The sequence below is a fragment of the Styela clava genome, chromosome 7 (genome assembly GCF_964204865.1).
Source record: "Styela clava chromosome 7, kaStyClav1.hap1.2, whole genome shotgun sequence".
NCBI classification, from domain to species: Eukaryota; Metazoa; Chordata; class Ascidiacea; order Stolidobranchia; family Styelidae; genus Styela; species Styela clava.
In genome coordinates this window covers 16436465-16445080 of record NC_135256.1, presented here as the reverse complement: position 1 = coordinate 16445080, position 8616 = coordinate 16436465, and the positions used below count along the sequence as shown (strand labels likewise).

Below are 8616 nucleotides of genomic sequence, written 5' to 3'. Positions count from 1 at the left end.
CAAATCACTGGCCCTTCGTTTCGTTTGACGCCAGTGAATTCTTTCTCATAATCATCACGGTAAATTTTTTACGTTTACTCATTTTATCTCTTATGAAGTTCCAGATCTAAACTAATTTCAAAGTTTAATTTACTGGTATATTCATTTATAAGGTTTAAAAATAAGGACACACGTCAAAATAAAGATGTTTCTTAGAAATAAGAACAAAAATATTTTCTAAAACAATGACCTTCAAAATAAGGACAAATTTTAAAAATAAGGACGTGATGGCAGCCCTGATTATAGGTCAAGTGGAGAAAAAACTTCTGTAAAAGCTACAATACTTGAGATGGAGTGAGACCAAAAGGCTGTGCTACTAAGCGTTTTTTTTTATATAAAGTGCAAAGTATTCATTTTCGTAACTTTATCTACATCTGACTGACATTTTTTGCAATGCATCGCATTTTTGATGCCTTGCTGTCTTTCGACAAAGATGTTGTCACATCATCCTGGTCATTTGCAGAACAGACTGTGTCTTCATTTTCACAATGATTTGTTCATTTTTATCAAATTCTCCACGTCCTTCAGCAAATATTTCGATCAGTCATCATTATCAATGAACAGGGCGAGTTCGCGATCTGTGATGCAGAAGCGTCGTCGTCGTTAAGCACCTTGTCAGAAATAAACCGGCCGTGACGCCCGCCACTTGGAGGTGCAACATCGCCTTTGTTTGTTTATTATACGGCGAGCGGAGTTGGACATCTAGTAGTAGTATATATTTACGATTTTAGTACAATAACGCTAACGCTGCGTATGAAAAAATCGCCCGGTGTCACCCCTTCTCTGGATATTGATGAGTAATGCAGTTCCCTCCAATCCTTATTTTCATGATGACTCTTGCGAATTTTGGAGCTTATATTTACCGTGAGGCGCAGGACTTCTTGTCGCGTTTTATACAGATACCGGTATAATAAGACTATCAGACAGATAGCCGAGATAGGACTGTAATTTCGATCTTTTCAGGTCTCCAAACATTGTTGACTAATGGAATAGTTAACGTTACAGTTTATGTTAACATACATACTACTATACTATACTGAAATACCGTACCTGCAGACCTGTCTGTGTGGCATTAGGCTAGTTAAGTACCGTACGGTACCGTAGTCTCTAGTCTGCAATTTAATTTTAAGCTATCTTCGTCGTCGCTTAACTTTGAAAGACAACAGTCCGACAGTGGAATAATAGTAGACTAACACTGGGACTTTACCGTCAAGTTACCGGTACCAATTAGCAGGTTAGAATGTTACGGTACCGGTGCCCCCAATTCTGGTAGGCCTATTCCACTATCTGGCTATACCCTGATACCGTACAGAATTCCTCAAACTGTCAAAGTCAAAACTGTATTTGGGCTGATATTTCACGGCAGTGGTTATATAAAAAAAAACTCAAATGACTATCAGGCTATGATGCTTCTGGAAACAAATAACTGGCTAACTAATCCCATACCCAACCTGGACCGGTAACCAGACGAGAGGCCGTGGTTCGCCATATGGTTAAGCCATCTTATCGGCTTTCCTCTCCCTCGGGATAAATGTGTAAATCCTTCCTTTCTTCCACTGATGTGAATAAAAACATCAAAAGACAGAGCTGGAGTCAAAGCCATTGCAATTTCAAACTAGATCTTCAGCTCTGCTCTGAGGATCGTTTTCCTACAGAATTTGCTAATCCTGTAATCATTAGGAATACTTGCCATCGCTCATCTGGTTACCCTGCTTGTACTGTGATGCAGATGCGGGCCCAAATCTTCAAATTTGTAAATGTTCTATTGTATCCTGAAGTTTTTACGCTTTGAGCTATCTTCTAACCCTTTTCTTCTTTTTTATATGTAATATTTTGGTTCAGTATTGTATCTATTATATATACAAATAACCATATAAACCACACATCGGAGTAAAAATGACTGTAAAAATACATATTATTTATTGTGGTGGATGAGGGTATGGATCCAGATACAGGAGTCTCAAAAACCTAATAGAACAGGAATTTGAGACTGATGATGTTGAAATATCTGGACAATCTACTCCAGGAATTTCAGGATCTTTTGAAGTCAATGTCAATGATAAAGTAATCCACTCAAAAAAGAATGGTGATGGATTTGTTGATAATGACAACAAGATTAACAAGATTCTTGATGCAATTGATTGCGAGAGGAAAAAATAAATTTTGGCTTATCCATTATTCCCGGAACTAGGATTTGATAAACTTCATGTAGGCTACAACATTTAGTGCAATTAATATTATTTAAACATAATGATCTGGTGATTTGACATGATTATTCAAAGCTTTTGATATTGCTAATTGTCTGCTTTTTCCATTGCATTATTGTGCCTTGAACTGCATTTATTTAATGTATCAGCAACTCGAAAACAAGTCATGCATTCGTTTATCATATTTCAATGAGGGTTAGGAATATTGGAGAGATGTACAAATCTGACTAATGCACTTCATATACCAGCTACAGGTTTCGAATTAGATCTTTAGTATATTGAAAATTTACTTTTGAAATATGTTGATAATTTTTATTTACACCAGTATGTCGTTATCCAATTTCTAATTGTTTAACAGGTTATGTGTAACATATTCTTGGAAATGCATTTTTGTGGCAGACTCTGTTTTTGGTTACTGATTTCATATTCTTTGTATCTAGATCAAGACAATGTAATAGAATAATGAATCTGATTCTAACTTTCTTCATGACAGTTACCATGGAAACATGTTTTGCATGCAGTGATAGCTCGAACTTATTGAAATTTTGAATCAGAATCGTGTTTATTTGCTTATGTCTGTGATATATTTTTATTATACACTATTGGCTGAATTTCGTTAGCTTCTGCGTAATAGGGGGGATGTCAGTTTATATTGCCTGAACAGATTTCCCTATTAAATTTATATGGTTGCTTGGCTGACATATTTTTGCAGGAATGGATTCTTACATCTTGTGTAGGATGCAGTCTAGTGATTAATTATCATAGGTGTAAAAAAATCCTGACCTATTCATATAGATTGGTATTCTCAAATCCACAAGTACAGTATCAGAGGTTTCGGACATATGGAGCTTTGTTCGAATCGACCAGATCAGTGTAGTGCTACACGTCTGAAATTGTCCCATACACTGCTGTATATATTGTGTGTCCCCAAGAGTTTCTAGCACTGTTGACACATAATGTAGCAAAAACTCGCGATTTTTGGAAAGTTTTGTATATTATGCATTTTATATTAGCTGCATCATGAAGCATAGTTGTTCCCAGACATAGTTTAGCTGATATATGTTTTCACTATCAAGCGCAATATTGTATATTCAATCAGTCATATCGGATATGAATATGATCTCGCATGTGTCATATCCTGGTTCATGAAGAGCTCTTATCATCGAGTGAGCATCCGAAAATCTAACGTAATGCACTTTTGAGTTTAGCGTTATCGCATGATAAGCATTAAAATATCCCAAATGAAACGGACTTTTCAACAGTAATGCGAAATTGTACTGAACTTTACTAGTTTTTTCTAATATGTTTATGAGACGAATTGAAACGTGCGTGCTAAACAAATATAACGAAAGGTGCGTCTTTTTTTTTAAATGAATATACAGCCCACCACAAAGTAAAACAGGAATTAGGTAACGGAAGAACGAATGATATGTGTTGAGGCCCAGAGAACATCATAATTTAACTACTGCAGCGGAGAACAAACAACTAAATGTTGGTGTATATATGAGGAGACACCCAGTTGATTTCCAACCTCAAGTGTTTACAATCAGTGCTCGAGGAGTGGCACTCATGCGACTACCACCGCAGCTGCAAACTCCAAGCTCCCTTTTCTGACGTTGCTGTGGTCCATATATATATACTTGATCATTACGCTCATGATTGATTAATAAAAATCATCGTTATTTTTATATGCGAGTATTATATTAATTGTAATATATATTATATTATAACTGATTTATATTCTAACTGTGGGAATAGTAATATCAAATTATCAGAACATGCGGCTTCTAATAGATATATATCTGTGATTTAGTTGCCTGGATGGCGTGTCAATGCTGAGGGCACATATACGTGAATTGATTTTCAAGCAATTGTAATTAATTGTCTGGACTCCCAATGATTGGCCAGCAAAGTTGGATCAATTGTAATTGATGTCAAGAACTTTAAGTCGTCCTTTCACCTGGCCCCCAATAACACGAAAAAAGGCGAAATATTTTTCTAATGGGCGTTTTCCGAGAATCGCCTTCCTTTTTTATTTCGTAAGTTTTCAGTCGTGGTTTTAAACAATACCTCATTTTGCGATTCCAAATGCTATTCGTTAGTTTTTAGTTATGTTTCGGAAATTTAAGTTTGAATCAAATAAGTGAATCATTATAGTGCCTTCTTAGGAGTTGTAGAATTGTAATGTAATTGAAATATTTAAGGGAGTATAATTGCAATTGTAATTAAACTGAATTAATGTATATAATTGATCCAACTCTGTTGGTCAGTATTTGATGTTGAAATTAAAACGAACAATCATTTGGAAGGTTGGCACCTACATTTCAACAGTATGCATATAAAATATGGCCCTTTTCAACCTTATCACTACAGTGTACAAGGTTAGAATCGGTATAGAGACGGATGTTGTGGAGAATCTGGAAGAAAATGTGATGATGAGCGTTAACGGTAGGCGGAAGCCAACGAAAAGGTACAGCATGTCGGGGAGTTGTTTAAGGACGGAGAGTTATATGTGGAACCCCTCATTAGGAATACGGGAATACGTGCTCAGAATATACGGGCCACAGCCCACAGTATTGCAAAGAGTAATTATATAACGTAACAAATGCCCTCATAATAGTAAGTAATCAAATGAAATCTCTTATTCGCAACAAAATAGCAAATGACATCCGTTAATTGTGTTTCGGTACATTTTTTGCCATGCGCAGCGACTATCTGTTCCTGGTTTTCGTCATCACACCATCACACATACGAAGTGCAAAATGAATCCCAAAGAGCAGTGAGTCGCGCCCCGGATGGGATTCGATGTAGATTTTCCGGGATCGCCTAACTTCTGTTAAACATGCAAACTAAAGTAGCCAGTAGTAGATTTGGGAGTTGAATTTGTGCGGGTAGGCAGGTCGTTAATGCAATTGAGCGATAGTGTTACGAGCGCCAATAATATTTTTAATAGCTATTTTGATCGTGTTACATCCGAATGAGTACTTTACCTCAGTTCTTATCTTTTCATAAGTAGCCTACCCAAGAGCGTAGCAAGCAAAAAATAGTTACCTGTGTTTGAGTAACATACTTTAATGTTTTGGCACAGACTCGAACAACAAATCACGACATACCAACAGGTTCAATGTCAAATTCAAGTTTATAAAAACAAATTCAGAAAAAATTTGAAGAGATAGAAGTAATCGATTGATCCTCTTAGTGTACACTAACTTATATTTGAGTTATGCTTGAAGTACAACTGGTACACGGGTGGTGCGTCGTTTGCGAAACTTGTTTGCTGCGGGCGTAATACCCAGATGGAATGTTCGATCCAGCCTAAATTCTATTCCGATAATGATTAATTTGGACAAATGTGTGTAGCCTACGTGCATTTCCGCATATGGTTGTAAATTAATTCACAATGATTCGGACGAACTGCAGTAAATGCAAGATGAAGGATTTAAGTTTCAGGATTCATCGAACGACAATCCTTCACTATATATACTATAAATATATACTAATAAGGACAGTTTCACGCAGTTGAAATTCAGGATATGTGGATATATATACCAGTAGCCTTATACCAACTTTTATTACTTCACTATATATATGTTTTTCGCTAGAAGTCTAATATCTCTGTGGATTCTGAGGGATTCTTTTCTTTTGTGCGATTTTGTTTCCTGTGACAGATTGGATACCACTACTACTTAGTCTTGGCCGTCTTTTCTGAACTTCGCTTTCTTGTTTGGTTTCATATGGTATTGGTTGGGTGGGGATGTTTTCTCGGTAAGATATGTCGAGAAATCGAAAATTTAGGAATCGCATAAGAATAGAATACTTGTGAGTAGTCATACTCAGCATCCCTAATTATTATTAGTTTACTTTTATGTTATTTAATTAGGATTGTCATTGATTAGTCCTGCAAGGCGACGTTCAGGTCGGCGTCAAGTTTGCAATCGAATCAATTGCTCTCTAGCGCCTTTCACAAAATTTTATGTTTTCTCGGTAAGATATGTCGAGGAATCGTAAATTTAGGAATCGGATAAGAATCGAATACTTGTGAGTAGTCATACTTACCATCCTTAGTTATTATTAGCTTACTTTTATGTTATTTGATTAAGATTTTCATTGATTAGTCCTGCATGGCAACGTTCAGGTCGGCGTCAAATTTGCAATCGAATCAATTGCTCACTAGCGCTTTCACAAAATTTTATGTCTTCATTATTTCAGAGCTGAATATAGTCCTCACGGTTCATCACCTAGCTTTCAGAATTTGTTTAGTTTACAAACACCGAAGAACTAAGGGATACAGTAATATTAAATAGATTACTGCGCGCTATGCATTTGAAATATTATGATTAGTAAAACACGGACAGAACAGAATCTAATAGACGTGCGTGACACTCTTGTACCAATTCTCTGATTTTTATACTCATTCATTTTCTCAAAATGTGGGCGGGTAAGAAGAAGCGCAATTGTCTTGAGGTGACACTTATTAGCGACAACAATTCAATGAAAGCAAATCCATGATGAATGTTTTAAATGGGTTCTTCCTGCACTATGGAGTGAAAAGCGGCACTGGTATTGTTTCTACAGTATTGATTGTTTCATCCAACGGACTGAAGGGATATATTTTAACCGAACACAGTAAGCGGAAAAATTCCATTCAGTAATTTATTCGTAGGTCCATTTGTTATTCAGTAGAATGGGTTTCTAATTGGTCATAACTTAATATGTTCATATTTTTAGAAGAAAAGAAAGAAATGAACCAATATGACTCGCTCCTGGTAACTGTTAGCTGTCAATCATGGCATACTAAAAAACGTATAAATGAGAACTTTCGGAGAATTTACAACGATGCTTAATTCTCGTATAGTCTTTCTCGAATTACAAACGGAAAATGCGTTTTGCAAGTCGTCAAATCGAAATTCCATACCCATCCTTTCTTCTACTGACTACTTTGGCTGAATTATTGCGAAATTTTTGTAAACACTGACATTCGTCGACAGTGTGTTGTTATAAATGTAGCACGGAATCAAAATATTTACCTATTTGGAACACTCTTGACAAGACGACGACAGAGCATAATGAAGAAGTTGATTTTGGTAATTTATGTACTTATGACGATTATAGTGGCTGAATGCGCAAAATCAAAGCGGCCGAAAATAAAATTCTGTCGTAAGTACAGTACTATTTCTTTTTGTGTTTATTCAGTGTGCTATATGTAAAAACCATTGCGATAGGGCACAATCTTGTTTTCATTTGTACCTTTGAAATATCGAATTTAAATATATCTCTGGATTTGATATCCTAATCCTTCAAGTCTTCATTACGTCCTTACATCATCGTGGTTGTGCGTTATTCGATTTTTTGCTGTTATATGATGTAAATGTGATCATATTTATTTCGCTAATTAATTTTTGTATTCCCAGCCATGATGTCTTCAATGCCTCCAAACTACTGCCCACCAAAGCTGCCACCAAAGAAATGTGTTGGAAAAAACAAGAACCCCTGCAAAGACAGCAAGTGCTCAAAACGTGGAGCAAGATGTGTCCCAAATTATTGTGGATCTTGCCACGCTTGCTGGTATACCAACCCTTTTGTGGTGGCTAAGGATTGTTAATCAATTATGAAAATCATTGAGTTAATTAAGAGAAAGGAATCGTAACTTTGACCTATTATTACATGATAGTTGACATGTATAAAAAGTATAATAAGATATTTCGAGAATCAAATATAACTCTTTGATAAAATATATTTGTCTGTATTGGAGAGTGGAGAGTGTTTAATGGGGGATCGGGTGAGTGCATTACATCTGAATGACGCATCCATCTATAATATTCAACACTTAAATCTGTTCTCACGGGAAAATTGTTTTGAAATTTTCTATATGATTCCAAGCTTATGTTAATAGTTAGTTAGAATGATTGATTTGTTAGCAATTCTATTTTGACTTATGTTCAAATATGGTTTGAATACTCCCTACGAATGACGTAGTTTAATAGATATTCAGAATGAATAGTAGTTATCGTAGATGAAACCTGCCTTTGCCAATGTTAAGGTTACGCACAAATTGTAGACTCTTGATCGCAGTTCGTATAGTAAAGTATTGATGAAAGACGAACATATTGATAATAGCACATGGGTATAATTAATCGATACGGTCATTCATCACATCTATTTCCCCACCTATTACTAATGATGAATTAGAATGCCAATAACTTCCACACTATCGATGATATTGATCAAAAGCTGTACACAATTTAACAAATAAAACGCATGGTATTCAAACTGTTATCATATTCAGATTTTTTTACTTTGAGCTAGACATGATATTCGTTGTGAGAATAGGTAATACTATATTTGGTATTATATGAATGATTTAAAATAA

The 8616-nt window shown here is 35.7% G+C and overlaps 1 long non-coding RNA gene across 3 annotated transcripts; it reads left to right on the top strand.

The window, feature by feature from the left end:
* The first annotated feature begins 304 nt into the window (after positions 1–304).
* On the top strand, positions 305–7980 carry LOC120328711 (uncharacterized). 3 transcript variants are annotated; one of them, XR_013477333.1, is made up of 3 exons: positions 6858–6872; positions 7235–7403; positions 7658–7980. It is a non-coding gene; the product is annotated as an uncharacterized LOC120328711 (long non-coding RNA). The 3 variants fall into 3 exon arrangements; XR_013477332.1 differs by having other exon boundaries at positions 6975–7403; XR_013477331.1 differs by having other exon boundaries at positions 305–7403.
* Positions 7981–8616: the final 636 nt, after the last annotated feature.